The sequence below is a fragment of the Haliaeetus leucocephalus genome, unplaced genomic scaffold (assembly GCF_000737465.1).
Source record: "Haliaeetus leucocephalus isolate CR32 unplaced genomic scaffold, Haliaeetus_leucocephalus-4.0 Scaffold228, whole genome shotgun sequence".
NCBI lineage: Eukaryota > Metazoa > Chordata > Aves > Accipitriformes > Accipitridae > Haliaeetus > Haliaeetus leucocephalus.
In genome coordinates this window covers 11,460,139-11,481,910 of record NW_010972664.1, presented here as the reverse complement: position 1 = coordinate 11,481,910, position 21,772 = coordinate 11,460,139, and the positions used below count along the sequence as shown (strand labels likewise).

Below are 21,772 nucleotides of genomic sequence, written 5' to 3'. Positions count from 1 at the left end.
TTAAATAAATGGCTGCCAAGTATAGCCTGGAAAGAGTTAACAGAAATTGTGTTCCTACTATAAAGTGAGAATACCATCTCTGCTGACGAAGGGGATGGAGCCCTTGGGGTACAGACTGGAGGAATAGAAAATGTTGTTGATTGTGTCAGAGGGATCACAGAAGAAGGTGTCTGTGAAAGTGCTTTTATGTAAGAACAAAATACCTTGCACAGGTATTCTGTACAGACTCTTGTTTCTCATCCTTGGTTTAGATCACAGTTCTCTCACCATAATTTAAAGAAGCAACTTCGTGACCCGTTTGCATACAGATGCTATAAAGTGCAGTTACCAAGTTAGCAATTTAACCTTAAATCACCTGCAAACTGGTACTGTTTTACTGAGGTTTGTGCTGTGCTTGCTGTTGCTAATGCTGAGGTGGACAACTTCACTTGCACGGTCAAATGGTTTGTGCCAGGCACAGGGTGCTCTTCCGAGAATCAGAATGAGGTCGCTCTGTAAATTATGCAGGAAACCAGCAGTGCTGGATCCATTATAAACTCTTTGCTGCAGCGTATAGACTGATAGCAGTGTGGAAGGGGCAGTAATCTACAAAGCAAGTATGTGGATCTAGGTGTCTTTTTACAAAAGCTAGTTGCTTATATCTGGGTCATGGTGAACTGATGATGAGCTTATGGGCAGGGGAATCCAATTTTGCTAAGTAGAAGTTCCAAGTATGTTGTTCCTCCCCAGGTGCAGGACTTTGCACTTCCCTTTTGAAGTTGATGAGGTTCCTGTCAGCCCATTTCTCTAGCCTGTCAAGGTCCCCCTGAATGGCAGCATGACCCACTGGCATGTTAGCCATTCCTCCCAGTTTCGTGTCATCAGCAAACTTGCTGAGGGTACACTCAGCCTCATCATCCAGATCGTTAATGAAGATGTTGAACAGGATTGGACCCATTATTGACTCTTGGGGTACACCGCTAGTTACTGGCCTCCAGCTAGACTTTGTACCACTGATCTCAACCTTCTGAACTTGGCTGTTAAGCAGGTTCAGTCCACCTCACAGTCTGCTCATCTAGCCTATACTTCATCAGCTTCTCTGTGAGCATGTTATGGGACAAAGTGTCAAAAGCCTCACTGAAGTCCAGGTAGACAATATCCACTGCTCTCCCCTCATCTACTAGGCTGGTCATTTAATCATAGAAGTTTATCAAGTTGGTCAAGCATGGTTTCCCCTTGGTGAAGCCATGCTGACTCTTCCTGATGATTTCTTGTCCTTTGTGTGCTTGGAAGTGGTGCCCAGGATTAGTTGTTTGATCACCTTCCCACAGATGGAGGCTGACCAGCCTGTGGTTCCCCGGGTCTTCCCTACTCACCATCCCTCTGTTTCTGCCCCAACCTTGGAACTGGAATTAACACTTTGTGATCATTGATCATAGTAGCTACTCTTGTGGCTTTGTTTAGGGGTTGGGTGGTTTGGGTGGGTTTTTTTGGGTTTTTTTGCCTTTGGTCTTGTTTTGGTGTGGTTTTGCCAGGTTGATATTCAGATGGATTTTTCCCTATACCAGCTCCCTGCTCTGCCACTTTAACACTAATGCAAGGAGCAGAAGAGAAGGTAGGAGTAGGGCACAGCAGAATCGGCAGTTAGGCTGTTGTAGAGCCGTGACTTCACTTACTGTGCAAGTTCAATCAGTTTTGCATGTGGTGGTTAGAGGTCACAGGCATATTTCTGTACTCTTCACAAGAAAAAGACATCAGATAGTATTTTGGCAAGGTATTTTGTTTGTGGTGTTTTAATTTCAGCTCGGCGTTGCAGTGGTCAGACAGTGGTTATTTCTGAAGGACAGTGTCTTGGCAGTAAGTGAATTTTAAATTATGCCTTAGAACATTGTGTTAGACAATCTTGAACAAAACAAAGTCATGTCCAAAATGCCCCATCTTGAATATTGTAGAATTGTCACTCTTACCTAATTGCCAGGCTTTGAGTGTGGAGGTATCCAATTTGCTGTAGTCAGACTACAGCTTGGCTCCAAAGAACATGAGTGTATTGCCTCCATGTTCTGTCACCTTCACAGCCTTCTGATTTAATTAGGAGTTGCCTTCCTAGCTTTTGGAAAGCTGCATGAATTTGTTCCACCCTGTCTCTCTGTCTCTCTCTGGCCTTCATTGTATATCTACTTGCTGATGCAGATCTTGGTATCTCTGCTTCTTCCCCACACTCCCAAGTGGCTGGGAATAGTTCTTGTACAAACTACCACCTTTATGTTTACAACGCCTGCTTTTCCCCCAACTTTCATTCTTTCTTTGTGTCTAAGTCTCACACTTGGTTCAGTTACAGCTTTCTTTCCTCAACTCCTCTGTCCATAATAGTTTCTGAATCATACCCACTTTTGCATTGGATTTTATGTCATTGTTTATTCTTTTCCCTCTTCTGATTGCAGCAGCATGCTGCTTTCCTCATTTCTTGTCACTGTCCTTCTCTCTGTTGCCTAGTCTTGTAAACCTTGACATACTTTTGTCCCCACTTTTTCTCTCCCACCTAGGCTTCTGATACTTTTCTTTTTACTTTTTTTTTATATCTCCCTAAAATCTGTATTTTTGTTTTCTTTCTGCTTGGAAAAAATACCCTTGCCTTTTGAGATGTAGCAGTACAAACAATTTATAACTTGTTCTGTGCATTTAGGTTCCTTCTGTAAAAAAAGTTTGTTCAAACTGGGATCATTCATAAATATCATTTGAATGTTTTGTGTGAACCAATTTCACCCATGGAGGGCTCACGATGAGACTTTCTGTGTGATTAATCACGTACATTGCATGCTGATGTTTCTGTTTCTTTGCTAAGATTACAGAAACTTTGTCAAAAATCTACCTAGAATACTGTTTTGCTTGCTTTTCTTGTTTGTCCCCCCTACACCTCTAGGAAATAAAGCAAAACCATTGCTAAAACCACTATGTAACCCCTGAACAACAGCAGCAAGAGTAAACAGAGACTAAGTTTGGGCTTTTTTTTAAGTACTATCTGCCTGCTAGTGCAAAAAGAAAAGAAGAAAACCACCCTCAAGAGCGAGATTGAAGTTTTATACTTGTATTCAAGAACCTGCATCCATGAAAGGTAGTCTAAATCATAACTGAATTGTACTTTTACTCTCTTGTCACCCTTTTTCAAAGCAGAAGTCTTTTGTCAGTCCAGTATTTTTTGTGGGAAACTGAATTTTCACAGAGTTCAAAAATGCTTTAATTAAAAGAGAAATTACAGTACAAAATAGGTATATGTAAGGATATATAGTATGTCCTTTATAATGAAAAATGATGCCTCATTATTAAAAACAAACAAACAAGTTCTTTTATTATTTTTAGCTACTTGGGCTCTCTGTCCATGCAATTCTATTTAGCAATACTTCTAAGTCTGAGCAATGTCTTTTAAGACTGTTGTATAAGTAGACATATAAATAATATTTTCTTATTTTCTTTCAAAAATCTCTGCATATAGTGAATGAAGAGTTAAATCTGGATAAATTATATTCAGGCTTATGAAGCATGATTTTTCAGTATTTTCACTGATGGTTTATATTCAGTTTAAGTAAATAATTGCTGATTTATCAATAACAGCAACAGAATGATTTTCCTATTGGAAGTATTCTTGTTTATGGAGTGAAATACGTGCAGTGTAATTACAGTAAACACAGTTTTTCATTTAGTATGAGATAATACTGCATTTAAAATTAGCAGACCAGATTATTACAGAATGTTTAATGCATAAATTATAAAACTGCTGGGCATAAAGTGTCTATTTAGCACCACCTGCATAAAATACTTCCAAGAATTCAAAGAGATTTTGTGGGTTTTCTGGTTACAAATCCTGCCTTTTTAATTTTTTTTTTTTTTGTAATTATGATTCCTGACAAAATGAAACGGAGACAAACAAATTTGTATTTTTTTGGCTGTTTTGGGGGGCAAATGACTATTTCCATGACAAAACTGTTAGTCTTGCCACTTGAAATTTTGGTATATGGTATATGAAATAGGGGTTTTGGTGCCATCAAAGATAATGTGTATATTTAACACTTTATTTTTTTGCCTAACTCCTTTGGTTTTGGATATTGCACCACAGAGATTCATCAGTAATAATTTTGTTCATTATTGTTTCAAAAATGGAATTCTGCATGTTACGGTTATCAGCTTCCTACATTCTCCATCTCATTTTCTGCTGTTGTAAGCTTTAAGTGGCATATGGGGTTCAAGCTGTAGTTCTCATTTCCCAAAACATTGCCAATTAGGATGTTGGCTCTGGGACATGTGAATATGAAACAACTATGAAATGTACTTTTGAACTTTATTGCATATCAGTAAATCTGTATTACTAGCTGTATTTCATGGGTTATAAATCAGTAGCGATACTGAATTTTTCCTGTTTCCTGTGGCTTGAAGCACATTCCAAGTGTTTTCATGTGACGGGTTTCTCACTAGGTCCCATCCATCTTGTAAGAGAGAGTTCTGATTCCAGCATGGCAAGGATTCCTGACAGCTCAGGTTCTCCGTTAGAATCACGTGGGCTTTGAATTTCATTCTCACAACATGTTCAGATGGGGAAGTGAGTAAAGCTGAAGATCTGAAAGACAGTTACCTACATATGGTAGCTTTTCTAACCAAGTATATTAAAATGTAATTTTTATCTTCTGGTTTATGGGACTTCAAAGACTTAAATCACATAGAAAGTGTGTGATGGGTTTACCTCAGAGTCCTGAGATTGAGTCTTCTTTATCAGAAGCATAAATAATTTGACACAATTCCTGACCTTTGGGCAGAAAAAGCCCAGGGGAATGAGATAGTGTGAAGGTTAGTTTGTCTCTTATCCTTTGTGTGGTGATTCACCCATTACTGTCGAGGTCATTGTCAGGATAATACGGAAGACCATATGGTTACTACTGTGGGGCTACCTTGTGGGCAAATAGAGGGTCTCATTGTATTCTGGTTCTGCATACACTTTAACCTCTGGGGCCACAATTCATCAAAATAAATAAAACAGTGAAATCCTTGTCTGATTCCCCCTCCCCACCCCCCCACGCAGTCACAAATGCAGAGAACAGAGTCAAATGCACTCACATTTATCGATGCGTGTTCCAGCAGGCTTTCATTTATGTTTAGTGCTGTGGTTTGTGTAAAAAAACCCCTCTCTCCTGTGCAGTTGTTTTCATTTTGAGCTTTTCACAGTATGTAATCAGTGTCTTACTGAGAGCAGTACCAGGTTAACTTTTTTTTTTATCCACAGGACCTAGAAGTGAGACAGTTTGAATGTTTGAATAGAAAAACTGCAGTGCTGTACTATTGAGTATGTTTATAGCCAAGCTAGTTATGGCAAAGAAATGAAGCTTGAGTAAATAAAAGTAAGCTATAGTAATATTTTCACCATTACAGCTAATGAGCCCTGTTTAGAGTAGTTCTCTGTACCATATTTAATCTCTGCAGTAAGATATTGGTAGTACTGATAATAATTAGTGTAGCATATCTCTTGAAGCACATCATGCTCCACTGTACCATGGTAAGCTAGAAAATGAAAAGTAAGCCTCATATTTACGTACAAGGTCTTATGGAGGAATTTTGTTAGTAGGATTATAGGTCAGGAGTTTGTGTTCCTGGTAACATCTGTCAGCCTCCCACATAGTAAGTACACAAATATACCTATATAATGAGATTTGAATTTGAGGTTCTTTGTGAGGCTTCTTGAAAATATGACACTACTTTTAGTATTGCATGTATCCTGTTCCCAGGAGACCTTTGACTCCTCCTTGGGCTTGCAGTGACCTATGACCTAGGGCTACAGCAGAGATGCTGTGCAAGATACAGGTAACATGATGTGAACAACAGATTTCTTTCAAGGTTTTTTTTGTGTGTGTGTTTTTGAGCTATTTTGTCTAATGAGGTTCTGTTTACCCAAGACTGAAACTGAACCCAAAAGCTGCCCAATGACTGTAGGACTATGGTTAACTGTTTTTTTTGCCTCCATATAAAACTACTTATTTCCATGACATGCTTAATTTTTTCAGTTCCCAATGTGTGCAGTTTCTCAAATAATGAGCAGAGTTTTTAGAAAATGATGCATCTCCCGACTTAGTGCTATAGTATAGAACTGTGAAGATTAGCTAATGCTGTTGCTCCTCAAGAGTCTTTGGTTAAAGTCCTGGTTGAGTTACTTCTGTTTATTTATCTCATATTAAATTAGGCATGAGTTCCTCTTTCATCCCTAGCTTGACATATGAAAAGTAATTGTTTAATAATGTTTCAAAGCCTTGAGAAATTAAGAGCAACTTAGCCAGAGGTTGAGAAGATATCTGGACTATCTCCAGAATTCCCAGTCTAATTACTTTCTTCTTGTTGAACTGAAGTGAATTTATCTTTAGAAAATATGAAATGTCAAGCTATGAGTTCCTGTATTAAACATATTTTTCAATCAAAATAACTATGGAAATATGTGCATAGAACTAACTTTTCCTAATTGCATGGTAAGAAAATTAATTTCCATAGAACTACAGTAAAAATATAATAATTATAATTACTCTTTTGACCCAGCAGTTGACAAAAGAATAATAACCTTTTTAGAGGTATTTTTAACTTAGCTTTTTAAGCACAATGATTCTTCTTTGATTTCAACGTGCACTTAATTTTCAAGACCGTATGCGATAGTTAGTACAGGTATTACTTGTTAAATCTATTTTTTTTAATTGCCATTTTTGCGGTACTTCCCAAGCAAGGGATTGGAGGAAACAATGTTATGCTTTTCAGGTACATCTTGTAACTATTTCTGGCTTATCTCCATTAAATGGAAGGTATGATGGCAGAGACAGGATTTCAGATGTTGTTTCCTTTAAGAAAAGAGTGTGTGTGTGTTGCCTTCTACAGGAAAAAAAAAGACAATCTTAGGAGGAAAAATGTTGGGTTTTGTTGACTTATTATAGGAAGATCATAGTATTAGGTACTTCACATACTTGGTTAACAGCAGAGCTGCTGATGGACTTCTGTTAACCTGTTGTCGCAGGTTCAATCGGTTGATGATGAGCTGATGTAGAGGCGTAGGGGCCATGTTAGTCCTTAGATGAGACCTTTTGTGTACCAGACCAAAAGCCATTCTGTGTGGGTAAGCATGCTGGTTCTGAACACAAGCCTTCCTCAGTGTCTGAATGAAGAGGCTGAAAGATAAAGCTTTTAGCATATAGGTAAGTTAAGGGAGGCAGTGTAGGCTGTGGTCATTGCTACAGCTGAAGTATGTGGCAGGGGTGTAGGGGGTAAGTCTGGACACTGGATGAAGATCTGTGTGAAAGGGAACATCTAGGCAATGGGATGCCGTAGCTGTTTGCATCAGCTGAGTTGAAGCTGAGGCTGAAGAAGTGGCAGTTAATGACTAACATTAGGGTATACCTGCTTAACATTTTTCTACTGGTAGTCATGACAGTGACCTTTGTAGTTTAAGTAACTATACTTCATAATGCAGTTTTAAACGAAAGTGCGAAATGATGAATGAAAAGAACGACTCTTCAAGTTTTTATTAAGAAATGATGCTGAATTTGGGAGCATGGAGATGTGTGTGTGTGTGGAACTCTGCTTAGCTGAGGAATATCCAAAAAGAGCATTGCCACGTAAAAACAAAACAACCCAAATGCCTCTAAATGATGGTAATTACACCGAGCAGCCTTCTATGGAGTTGACTGTGAGCTCCATCTGTCGTGGAAGTTGTTTGAATTTTCAGATTAAAGTTATGAAGCATTAACTATGTTTCACTCGTGCAAATTAAACTTCCCCATTTGCAGATTAGTTCCCCATCTAGCTTGTGCCAGGGAGTTGAAGAAAGTTTCAAGGGAATCAAGGTCTTACAGAAGGGAAAGAATCACAGTACTTGCCTTTCACTGTCTGCTGTGCAGGATTACATCCCGTGCTATGATCTTAAAGGCGGTTGTCATGCTGGAGGCTACAGATCCTGAAGCTTTTCTCAGAATCTGTGAAGCTGCTTGTAATGGGCCCCAACTCTTTGGATTTGCCGACCCTCTTGAGTTGGAGGGAAGACTACTACATTCAGCAGTAATCTGCTGCACTATTATTTCGGCAACGATGTAGTGGCCTTGCCAAGATGAAGTCTGCCAGAAAGCTGGAAATAGGGACACAAATCTTAGAGCATGTCTATAGGGCAAGTCTGTTATGTTTGCCTTCTCAGGTGCATTGTATTCCCCTTCCACTCAACATGGAGTTAATCTGCTTGTGAGAAGTAAAGTTGTCCTGCTCATCTATAGAAGAATTGCCTGCGGGAATCCGTATCACTTCTGGACTGGCTGGTACTGTCTGACTGTTTCTGGAGTGATCCAGCACTTTCTGTGGAATGAATAATGAACTGCCCCTCACCCTGGAAACCTGTGCTGTGTCCTGTCTCTCTACCTCAGCACACTGTCCTTGCCAATTTCTCTTTATTCATGGTCTGTGGAAAACACTGGTTGAAGGCTTCGTTGGTCTCAAAGCAGCTGGCATAGCGATGCCTGGTATTTTTTTCTGTTCAGTTTTGCACTTAGAAAACAAGCAAATATTGTTTGCATTAAAGAAAAAAGACAGCTATGTAAAATTTGCTCAGAACTCTGCATCCATCTTTGGTTTAATCATCTAAGAACAAGTCAGATTTTCTGTTGGGAAGTATGTATTTGTGTTACTTGTCCTTGTGCTGTAGTACCGCCAATATATTTATTAGCCCTAAATATTAAACAGCTGGCAGGATTCCATTGTATATAAATAAGACATTTGAGATCTGGAAGAATGCCATTTCTAATACAGCCAGCTGGTGCTTTTTACAGTTACATTCAGCACAACACTACTGAATTTCACTGTACATTCAGTGTTGTGTTAATGACAATAGGAGAACGTGGGGTGGTTTGGGATTTCTGTAGGAAATGCCATTGCGTAAAAATACATTGTTTTGAAAGACTGACTATACCACAGAAACGCTATATTATGCACCTGTTTTGTGCATTTTGATGTAAATACTTTTGTGTTTATGTGTTTTGCTGGCAAATACAAAGCAACAAACTGCAGAGGCTTTTCAAATGTGAATTTTTAAGTGTTTCTGTGCCACAAATGTTTTTCACTTTCTTTGCTATGGTGGTGTTTACCTATTTAAGTAATGGTTTCATGCTTAAAAATTCCTGCTTGCTGCTGCTTCTGAAACCATTTGCTAATGGTATGGGTTTTTTTTATGAAGGCATGATTGACTCTTTGTTACAGTCCAAATAATAACTAAAATAGTAACAAATATATCTTCCCACTATTAATTTGTTCCTATTCTACGTATTAGAAAACTGAGGCATAAATGTGGACAAGGGCTACCTTCAGATTTACTTAACCAGCAAATAGTTTGGAGAAGAACTGGCTTCTTTCCATTCTTGAATGACTATGCCACGATCATTTCTTTGTAAAGGTTTGCCAACAGTACTTGTCTGGCTACATCCAGAGGTAGTGCTTTAGGTGAAGCAGAGGATAATGCTGGAGGACCTGATGCTTTTTATTCCTGTTATTATTAAATTTTAACAGGAGCTTATTGTTATGAGCCATAGAGCTCTAAGTGTTACATCTAACATGAAGTATGAAATAATCTCTAATTGCGATTACTGAAGACACAATTTTTCACCAGATTGCCACATCCACAGTCTTCGGTAAGTTCCATCTTGGATAAAATTCTGCTTGCTGAAGTACCCATTGCACTAAACAGCTGCTTATTTCCATCTCTGAAACAGCTACACTTAAAGGCTGTATCTTACCTAGTTTGTACAATGCTCGTGGATGAAAGGTGCTTTTATGTGAGTGGTGGTTCAGTACAGATTTCAACCATGGGGACTGTTGTTTTGAGAACTTCCCAGAAAATCTGCTTAACCTGTGAGATAAATAAGATTGAAACCTGTTTTCAAGGAGACGTGCAGCCTAGACAAAAATAAAGCTGTAAATGCTTTGCTTGTCTAAGCTCTGAATGGGCATTTGAATGCTGGATTCAGATGTCTTGTTGGAAAGTCAGATGTTTTCCTCATTGTAGTGACCTTTTTACCTCACTGTGATTTAGAGGATTTTGCTTGCAGAAGGGTGAGAATCAGCTGTCCTTACAAGTTTGATGATGAGGTACTCAGCTGTCTAGCAATTAGAGATGAGGAAAAAAGACAGCTTTACTTATCTTTCTGCAGTTTGGTTTGATTATTAGTCTAGTATTCCCATGATGAGGTGTGTACTCTTGCTTTCTCAAATATTTTGTGTTTATGTGTGCTTAGTACCTGTAACAGAGTTGCACTTGCTTTTTTAACCCTATTTATTGTAATATTTATGTCATTTTACTTCCCAGATTAAAGTTCTTTAAAAACTAGGAGGTATTAGTGCATCCAACACTTTTGGTGTTTTTGTTTTGAGTGAGAAAGAGGGTCAAGATTTATGTTAAATTATGTATGTATTTGTTATGCCTTGGTGAAATGAGGTTTATTTACTTTGAAAGATATTCAGATCACTGTGACAATATATATTGTGCTGTAGGTAGCAGAGGATGATGCATCTGTGGTAGGTAGAGGGAGGAGGTTCCTGTCCTTTCCACCTTCCTCCATGTCTGGTCTTATTTTTCTGACCAGGCTGTGATTCTATGGTCACATCATGGGACACGGTTTCTCTCCAGTCCCCTGTCAGGTCATGTGCCAGGAACCGCATGGTCTTGTGGAGACGATAAGAGTGGACTTGCTTTTCTTTAAAAAAAAGGTAAATAATAATTTCCCCTTTCTTCTGAGTTTCACTGTTTTGGCTTTGGTTATAGTGAAAGAAGAAAACATGAAAAAAACAAAACAGGCAAAAGGTTAGATAAGAATTTTCCATTAGATCTGTTGGATTGGATTGTTTTGGATTATTTAGGGTAAATTTGGAGCTATGCGTTATATGGCAAAATGCTATATCTGTTCACCAAAATTAATATCTGGATACTCTTAATGAGTTTCTCATTTCACCTGAACTCTCATCAGACAAGAAATTAAGATTTTATCTTTGTTGTAATTCTGAAACTGTTTTGCTTGGTTATGAAGAAAACCCAACTTTTAGGCTGAGGCTATGAACAGTCTCCTGAATACAACGATATGCTGTCAGGTTTTTGTTTCATCTGCTGCTCCCACAAATGTGAAGACTTCAGTGGGTAACTGAACAGAGAAGGAGAACAGAGTGGTAATACTAGGGGGATGTTAGACTGAATATTGTTGTGTGTAATTTTATACCAATATGTCCTCCATTCAATCTTTCATTCTAATTTGTTTATTTTCTGTCACAGTAGAGCTTTTTCTTTTAACAGTTAGGACTGGTTGGTGTGAAATCATAGACTAGTAAAACAGCATTAGGAGAAAGTATACCAAAGTCTGTGTCGTAGAAGGGTTTATGAGATGCTAGTGATAGTTCCACTGTGTGTCTAATTTAATCAGAAAAATCTTGCAATGCAACTTCCTCGTCTTTCATTTGCAACTTAAAAAAAAAAACCTCAAACAAAAAAACTGGGGGAGACGCAGTACCAGCAGGTAGTTTCATTGGCTTTTGAAAGCCAAACAGAAGAAAATTTTCATGGTACTTCCTAAATTTCCTAAACTCCCAAATCGGATCATTTTCTGTCCTCTGATCTCAGCTGATTCGTATTTATGGGCCTTGCATCAGCACCTTTGGTGATGTTATGAGGAAAGTGTTTTTATATTGATGAGCTGGTCTGAAATGCATTCTTCTGTGATACAGTCATTACAGGGTTTTTGTTGATACCAAGCTTTCAGAGCTCTTACATCCTCTTACTATTTTATTAAACTTTTATATAGTATGTGGGAAGGTTCCACTTTTCTTTTAAATTTTAATTATTTTATACCTAGTCTCAAGCTGTCCTAAAATGTGTGCTAATTTTGTTGGCTGTTTGATTTCCTCACTACTTCTCAGAATTTTGGCTGTTGTTTATAGAAATCTCTCCTTGAATACATTTTTACTTTCAAGTAATTGAAAAAATACTTCGTGTATTGGCTATGAAGTTGAGTAGGATACATTAGAATCATGTTCAACGTATGTGAAAGCTTGATTCTCTTACTGATCTGAATTTGGACATATTTAACGTTACAGTAAAAAAGTCAACAGAAGCTCTAAATACTAAAACAAAGGAGGCATCAAAGATACTCATCTTGACTTAAATCCTGCAACCTGTTTCCCAAATGTGTGCTTCAACATGATGGAAATGTTTGAAATATTGGACAGTGTGAGAGAAAGAAAGTGTTAGACTGAAATATATATATGTTTAATTGTGATATAATTCCCTATTATCATACTGGAAAATTTTTAGGTCAAATTCTCTTATGCAAAGGGTTTTTTTTAAAAAAAAAAAAAAACAAACAAACAAATATTATTTAGATAACTGAAGGAGGTGACCCTTGAATATTAACCAGCTTTCTTAGGCCCCTCTTCCCTCCAGGGCTGTACCCTATGGTACTCTACCAAGCAGATCCCTGAAGAGTGTGAAATCTGCTCTCCTGAAGTCCAGGGTAGTGAGCTTGCTGTGCACCCTCCTCACTGCCCTAAGGATCTTGAACTCCACCATGTCATGGTCACTGCAGCCAAGGCTGCCCTTGAGCTTCACATTCCCCACCAACCCCTCCTTGTTGGTGAGAACCAGGTCCAGCAGAGTACCTCTCCTCGTTGGCTCCTCTATCCCTTGGACAGAGGTTGTCATCAACGCATTTCAGGAACCTCCTGGATTGCTTATGCCCTGCTGTGTTGTCCCTTCAACAGATATTGGGGTGGTTGAAGTCCCCCATGAGGACCAGGGCTTGTGAATGTGAGGCTGCTTCTATCTGTCTATAGAGGGTCTCATCCACTTGGCCTTCCTGGTCGGGTGGCCTGTGGCAGACCCCCGCTAGAATGTCACCTGTCCCTGCCCTCCCTTTAATCCTGACCCATAAGCTCTCAGTCAGCTCCTCAGCCATCCCCAGGTGGAGCTCCATGCACTCCAACTGGTCACTGACATAGAGGGCGACACCCTCTATGGGTGTTTTATTTCAAATAAAAAAGATGGGGGTTTATTTCAACATTTCAACTCAGGCTGTGCTCATGCTCTTATTAAAGTTAATGGCACATGTCCCTTGAGAAGAACATCATGGGTTCTCAGGCAAGTATCAGATGTACACCAAAAAGTAAATGAAAGTTTTGTATCAGTGAGGATTAATTTCCCACACTTAAGGTAAATAGCAGAGAGCATTGTGTAATGCTGAAGGATGCTTAACGATTACAGCAACAAAAATATGAAACAATTTGTTGTAATATCAACTCGGCAAGGATGTCATTGGAACTGAATTTCTTTGGTTAAGAATGTTTGTTGGTGGCACTTCCATTTTCCAAAATAAGAAAATTAACTTAAGTTTATACATTTCTGGCACAAAGAAATATCATTCTGGAAAAACTGGGGAAAAAATGTCAAATACTTCTTTTTTATGTCCATCTCTTATTTCCAATGGAATGAACATTTCACCAGGAATGTCTACTTTATGCTCATACTCAGGACTTCTACTGAATTGCCAGCTGTAGCTTTTTTCCTTTCATTAAAAAAATTCATATAAAAATACTGAGGAAAATAATAATTCTAAATGGTACTAGTATAATATAGAGTAATATCTCAAATGCCTGCTGATCAGTGATCTCAGTACTTATAGGAATTGAACATGTATTATGCAGCTTTGGAATATTTCGCCATTTTCCAAGTGCTGCATAAAACCCTTATATGCCTAACTTTAAGCTCATAATAGAACATTTTGGCTATTTTGATTTTCTGCATGCAAATATAGATTATTTTTTTTTTTCTTTTAAAACCTCAATAGAAATGCATAGCGTCTACACTAATCTTAGCAGTTTTAAATACTACGCTTGGTGTGTATGTGAAGCCATTGCCCTCTTTTTAGCATGATCTCTGGAGAAAATGGAGACTACAGACATGTATGCTCTTAAGTGTGTATATATATACAAGGGAAAGGAAGATCCCACTTAATAGGTTTCGAACTCAGAGGTGAATTTTAACAGTTTCACAGAGGAGCAGATGTCTCCAAAGGCTTAAGTCCCTACAAGCTTTATGAAAATAAGCAATAGGAGGAGAGGAAGAGGGAGAGAGACAGAGGTAGCATTAATGCTCCCAATGAGGAAGACACTTGTTTGCGCTCACCTTTTATTAGACATCAAAGTCCATGTTGGAGACCAGGCATGAGAGACAGATTTGTAGGAAACTAGGCTTCATGAATTCTGTTGCTCATGGCATGGCTTGTTTGTTTACCTTTTTTTATTGTAATTACCTGGCAACCAAGGGGGGGGAAAAAACCCAAAAATTGTTAGTCAGTTGGTATTCTGTCAGTGAAATGTTGAAAAGTTGCATGCACTGGCTATCTGAAATGTGAGATTCCTATCATAATGATCTTTTTGTTTGGGAAGGGAATTGCTTGAATAAATAGCAGAAGGCAGAAAGTGTGCATACACAGGAATGCATACTTTTTTGTCATTGCTCAGCAAGGCATAATAAAGGTGATTTCTTTTTGCTGGCTGAAAAACTGTACTGAATACTAAGAGCCGGTAGATGAGAGCAGGGTCAGTTTTCAGTATTAGAACAAAAAGTGTTTTTCAGGTAGAATTTGAATGGTTCTTATGTAGAGGCTTATGTGAACACCTCACAGATAATGAAAAGCAATTACCCTGAGGAAAAAAAAAGAAATAATTTTTTTAACTTAGTTTAGAAATAAGCAATGATTTGACTGCTCTTCTCAACAAGAGTGGAACATCCTAGCACATGCCGACGTTTTTGTGAGGTTTCAGTCATTTCATTCAGTTACTATTTTTCTTCTGATTTCTCAGCACTGTATTCCCCATCTGTGTTCTAGCGTGCACAGTGGTTATGTAGTTTAAGGTATGTTCCATCTAGCCACTATTAGAATTATTAATTTATGTTAAAGGACAGTTGGACATTACCTGAAATGATGCTTATACCAAATCATACCAAATACATTATCACACCAAATGTCTTAAAGAAAAATAAAATTGTAAATAAATGTTGTTAGACTGTTGCCTGAGATTGTCAATGGAGTCTCAGGGAGTTAGCTGCCTGAGTTCCATAGGGGCCTTAAAATATTATCAAACTCCATTTTTAGTAGGTGTTTTATAGTTTAGGAGTTTTATAGCAATGTAACAGTGAAAGATAACATGTAGTTTATTGGAATCATGCAGTTGTGTATGTGTTGGATTGTAAAGCACGAAATAGCCTTCAATTTCTTAATGTAAAATTAAGATTTTTGACATGAAGACCAAAAAGCCACAAAAACTGAGGTACGCCACAGGAAGCATGAAAGAATTGAGGACATCGCTCATGTCCTAGATTCCCACATTGAGAGGGAACTTTTTAGTGAGACTGCTCACTAAATGGAAATGGCCTACATTCAGTTCTGTATGTTCCCTTTTGTAAAGAAAAAAAAACAAAGCCAGAAGTCCAGCACACTCTGCTAGATATGTTCTGGAAAAGACAATCCTTTCTGTCCTAACTTTGCCACTCAGTATGACTGGAGTGTATGAGTTAGACCCTCTCACTGGGGATCTCGGAGATTTTTCTATACCACTGAAAGCACTGTCTTATTTCCTGCCATTAACAGTATCCAAAGAAGATTTAAAAAATGAGAAGCAAACAAAAGAACACTTTCCAAAAGCCAGATCACATGCTGGGGAGGGAGTGGTGCTATGGCACTTCTCCTGGACATGTTTCAAAAGTGTTGAAGGTGCCTGAAGGCATTAGAGTAATATAAGTCCTGCGTAATAATGTGAATTCAGAAATGGTGGTCACACCTCTGCTCCTTCTCTCTTGACAGTAGCAACAAATCCAGCACCCAAAGCCTCATATCACAGCCTCAGATTTCCCGCTCCCCCATCATGCTGTCGTAAAATCCCTGACACAATTTTATAAATCTCTTTCATAGAAAAATTTGGATTTATCATCCCTGTTGGACTGCTTGGAAGATAGTCCGGTCACTTCATTCTTCCAGTATTTAGAACCCAGCTATTAATTTCTGGTCAGGACTGATAAATACCCATTCGTTCCGTAGCTGCACAGCGCTGAAAGAAAGAAATGCCAGCTGGGACACCTTTGAAGTGTAATGTCCCATGGACCAGCGTTACCCAAGTAATTGCATGTAATTGAGGTGAGAATTAGGTTTGAGTCCCACCAGTGTCTAATTTACATGGTGTAAGTACAGATCTTTCATACAGTCCTTCTGCCAGCATCTCAACAGATTTTCTCTTAAGTTCTCAGCCTAACTCCCACCAACACCCTTCCTCCTCAATATTACAGTGCCAGTTTCTTCCTTCCTGGCTCAGGTAACCTTCTCTAGGTCTCTCCTAACTCCTGGGAGTTACGAGTGCCTGTGCCCAAATTCTCTCCAGTATTTCTCTACTGTCACTGCTGTGCAGTCCATCTGTCTCTGTGACAGCTTCTCCTTCATCTTTCTGCTTATTCCTCTGGTACCTTCTGGTTTATCTTTTCCATCTATCTGGAGGACAAAAATGTAAACTGTTCTTATTTTCTCTTAGCAAAGCCTCAACAAGATGAAATTTTGTATGGAAAAATGCAGTATCCTCAGAAACAAATCTGTCTTTTTTTTCTTTTTTTTCCAGGTGGGTTTCCATGGTAACTAAGTTTGGGTGGCCATACTTTCTTGGTGGATGCTTTCTTGCCCCTTGCATTACATTCTTGTTCCTGCAGAAATACTAGTGGTTACATGATGTACTGTTTAGGCGAGTTGATTCAATAGAAATGAGCCCCCCACCCAATTCTAGTTTTCCATGGGATGGGAGTAGTCCTGGGAAGCTGAAGGTGGGATGAGGGGAAGCTGAGACTGCAGCAGACTGGACTCAACGCATAAGGTGAAAAGAAGCGTGTCCCTTTCTGCCATCGGGTTGCCCTACACAGAGTAAATATCTGCCTTACATCTGAAGTTTTCTTTCAGTGTGTCTTATATCTCTGTCGCATTATTCTCTTTTTGCATTTCATTGTCTCATTTCCATTTTGGCTGAATTCCTCTTCATGACTTTTCAGTCTCTTCCTCTTTATTATAGCTAACTGCCTTTTGACCTGTTCAAGCCCTAGCTGTCCAGGTTCCTACCTACTCAGAATGCCGATCTTTTCTTTCCGTACCCTAAGATACAAAGACTCATTTTAATTACAACATAGTAATTCTGGACTCTTCTTTTAGCTGATTTGCCACCCACCTCCCCGCAGATCAGAATTTTCCTCATGTGTTTAAAATACCTGAGATACTTTTTGTTTCTAATTCTTTTTCTCGTCTCTGTGCATCTCTTTTGTTCCCCACAGCCAGGGCACCTTTTCTGTAGCTTTTGTTGGAAGGAATATCTGTGTCTTCTATTACAAGGAAGATCTATGTCTTCTATTATGAGGAATATCTCAGGTTTTTTACACTCTGCTTTTCTCTAAGATTAGAAAATAAACTTTATCCCATACTTATTCCTTTTCATATAACTCTTCCTTTACCTTTTAACTCCTACTTTGTTGTTCTGTTATTGCAGCTAGCTGTTTGGGAATATAAGTCAGAATGATGCCCGTACAAAGTAAAACTGCACTGACTACTGTAACGCTGAATAGGCTGTGTGGCGATGCCGCACAGGAGGTTTGCTTCCTATTGCCACTTAGCCTCTTAATAGCCAGCACGTTTTCATGACAACAGCTCTCTATAAAGCCAAAGTATACGTTCTCAACTACTACAGATTTGTTTGCTTATTGATTTTTATCCTCTATGTAATGATAATATATTTTTAGTGCTGCAAAGAAATGCTGTGAGAGGCATAGTCTTATTTGCGTACTGTCTGATACTTTGTTCTATCAGCAGTGGAGCTCAAGTGCAGCTTAAGGGGGAGGTGGCTCTACAAGAGCAATATTGGGAAAAGAACAAGAGATGCTAAACCAGCATGACTTTGCATTAAAGAGGATGTGCATAGTCTCCCCTTGGTCTGAAGTGGGCATAAGTTTAGCATTTTGCAGTAGTAAAACAATATGGAACTTTTTGATTAGGGGTGTTCAGAGCAGGTTTGGGCTGAGAAGTCCTTCTAAATGATGCCTCAAAAGACCTATATTGTAGGATGCCCCATGAATGTAATGTTTAAGGATTTACAGTGAAAGACTGCTTGCCTTCATTGAGCCCCTGAAATCAACACAGGAGCAATTGACAATAGTGATTAAATAAGAAAACATTCAATATTTTATTAACTAACATGCATTTTATGTTTTTGTCTCCTTAATTCCATCCCTGGAATAAGAATCTCTCTCTCTCTTTTTTAAAGTAAGTAATTTTGTAACTTGTAACTTTACAGAGCAAGTTGAACAATGAATGACAAGTACAGAAATAAAAATTAAAACAACTACAAATACAGGTGTTTGAGAAACCTCACTTAATAGAAAAAAATCATGGGTTATGGAAGGGAAATTGTCTTGATGTTCTTGATAATCTGTTTTGAATTAAGTTCACTTGGGGATGGCAATATGATAGCTTACTGGGAAAAGTTGCAACGTAGGAGCAATCAAATGTACTGCTTGTTTTCTACTTTGATTGTAATAATTATTGAAGTTGCAAATCTACTTTAATCTGGTACATATTCTGATTTGGACACTCTTCCTGTAGTTTCAGTGACTTATTTCACCTTAACTCTTTCTAAAGCGATAGCTGCAACCTCTGTAATTTTATAACAGTTAAAGTATTTTGGTCAAGTTAGCACCCGGCATGAGACTGGTACTTCCATTCAGCAATGGTTCAGCATTAAATGATAGATTTGAAATTTTGTTGCTTATATAAGTGGACTAACATGGCCTACAGTTGTTTCCAAGCAATTTGGTCTTCATTGCAAATCAATGAAGTGATAATTGCACGTTGTAACTTCTAGGTGAAGAACACAGTAGTGGTGCTACCTTTATCATGGAGTTTATAGATATACGTTCAACCGTCTGTGTAACCATGTTGAATAAGAAAGTTCTGAAAAAAAAAAATTGCAAGGAGACTTGTTCAGAAAATAACATCTGCTGTGGAGATGTTTTAAATTCTGCAAGTTCCTGGTTTTGTTTCTGTCTCCCACTGGACATGTAAGAGATGTTGAACTGATTAGAAATCATATGAAAGAGGTAATCAGTAGGTCACGTATGAATTAGTGTGAGCTGCTTTAAATGTCCATAAAATGATGTTTCATTACATAGTCTTACCTGGTTTCATCCTGTTGTTGTAACTGCATTTTTATTTGTCCAGGTAAGACCTGTAGTTAAATAGGTACATCTAGCTTCATGGGAGGCAATTACAACATCTGAATGGCTTTTTGCAGCAGGACTAGATTGTCAGCTCAGGGGCTGTACTTGTACCAGGACAGCTGTCAGATGAGGGTCCTCCACTCAGTTCTGGGAACTTGGCAGAGGCTGGGAGCCAAGGTCCAGCTGCCTCTTATGCAGGCAAGAGCTCGTCCTTGTATGACGGGCTGCCATGTGGCACCCAGCTCTCAAGTGGCCGTGAGGACTGGTGTAGTAACTTTGGCTCTGGAACTCCCTGTACTGCTAGCTCGCTTTGGCAGCGTAGCATGTTATGGCTTGCTGCAGCATTTCAGCTGCTGTATATACATCCAAGATTGTGTTTTTAACTCTGTTGAACTAGTCAGGAAAAGATAAAACTTGTGTATAGTCAGATCTGTAAAGTGAACTAAAATAAACTTTGTTTCAATTAAAGGAAGAATACTTATACTGCTTTTATCTACTGGTTTAATAACATGATTTAAAATCACATCTTCAGTGGTGCGTGGACGATTTCATTGCGCAGACCAGCTCTTAGTCATACCAAAACTTCCTTAAGTCAGTGGGCTGGGTCTGAGAACTCTCAGATGTTACTCTGATGTGGTCACTTTTTTTTTTCCCTTTTCTTTCTTTTTATGTGTGTGTGATGCACGTATTGTAAAACGAAGAAACTGTAAAGACAGTCGACACTTCTGCACCTCAGTTTCTTGGTTGGTACAATGGGAAGAGTACTTTCCTCTCCTAATGTTTGCTCTGCAGTACGTTAAGGTCCTGCAGCAAAAGGTGCTTATGTAAAATGAGTAATTGTTAGACTGAGATCTTACATATAACATTCATGTGACATGATTTTTGAGGGAAAATGTTTTTCTGGTTCTTCTTTGTCTCCCTCCCCCAAGAGTGGCAGTGATTTCCCACAAAATACTTAATTCTGTCTACTTCTCCAGTTTTTGTACCGTGCAGCAGCAGCAGCTCTGTTTGAAGCTCTACTGCTCCCCAGCTGCGCTGTGGCTGGTTGCATGGGGCAGCGTTTGTGGTTTTGCAGAGGCTGTGCATGTGGGTGACAGCGAAGCAAGGATTTCTGTTGCCTCTGTGCTACCGCATGCTCTATTAATATGTGCTTTATTATCACGATAGGAGTTTACCTCTTTTGTTTGCCTAATTAACTTTGAAGCGTAGAACAGAAGGTGATAAGGCTCAGGGGTATCTTGCCAGCGCATATAAATGCGTGATGGCAGGGTATAGAGAATATGGAGCCAGACTCTTCTCTCTGGTGGCTCGTGCAAGGCCAAGAGGCAATGGATACAATCAGAAATACAGGAAGTTCCATTTAAATGTAAGGACCAACCTTTTTACTCAGAGTACAGTCAAACACTGGCACAGGCTGCCCAGAGAGGCTGTGAAGTCTCCATCCTTGGAGATATTCCAAAGCCTGACTGGACAGGATCCTGAGCAACCTGCTCTGGCTGACCCTGCGTGAGCAGAGGGTTGGGCTAGAAGGTCTGGAAGGGTTTCTTTCAGCTGCAGTGGTGGTGTGATTCTCTAACAGGCATTGTTCACTGTAATGAGTTTTAATTCTAGCGCTTTGGTGGTGAGGCTCTTTATTTGGTATCTTAAGACTCGGAATATAGAACAGCTGCAGTTTTTGTGTGGATAAAAGCTGAAGAATGATGAACTTAAAAAAATAAAATAAAATTGGTCCTAGTCATTGATTCAGGGAGAAAGCCAAGAAAGATGCATCTTAAGTCACTTAGATGTGTATGGTAAATGACTAACATTAAATATTTACTTTAAGTACCCCTGTAGTATTTTTTTTTTCCTGTGATTTGGTAAATATTCCTGTGGGTAAGTGTGACTTCAGAAATCAGGCAGGACTGGTACATGAGTAATTCACAAATAGGAAACCCTTTCCTTCCCTCTCTGGGTCAAGTAAGTTTGTCAGCTGATGACTGATGTAAAAACAAATGGCGACTATGTATTCTTCAAAAACCATTTTAGCATCATAGCCTGTGTAGTCCACAGAAGAATTAAGTAACCAAGATACTTACGGTAAGTTGGCAGTAATTTTCAATAACTCTGGAACTGGGCTAAGGTTGACTGTCCACAGGACATATATCCCAAGCAAAATCAATTGTCATACTTTGAATAAATTTAAAACTGTAACATTTTATTATGACTACATGGAATTTCAGTGGGAGCCATTGGCTTTTGTTTGTAAGATGTTAAATCTTGTTTAATCTTTGAAATACAACTTGATTCTAACAGTGAAAATGTGGTGTTGTCCTAGCAAACCTCTTCTGTTCGAGGTGAGTGTGGTTGTAGTAAAGACATGTTGGGATCACGATTGAAAGGACAGCACTGCATGTAGTTTAAGAAACTAGAGGTTTTTAATAATGCAAAACAGCTGTAGCATTTCTTTCATGCCACCTTGAA

General features: G+C 38.8%; 1 protein-coding gene across 1 annotated transcript in view; it reads left to right on the top strand.

Annotated features, from left to right (window-relative positions):
- The window catches only part of EPHA3 (EPH receptor A3), a 214,504-nt gene that overhangs the window by 37,561 nt on the left and 155,171 nt on the right, over window positions 1–21,772 (top strand). The gene's annotated exons all lie outside the window — the stretch shown is intronic.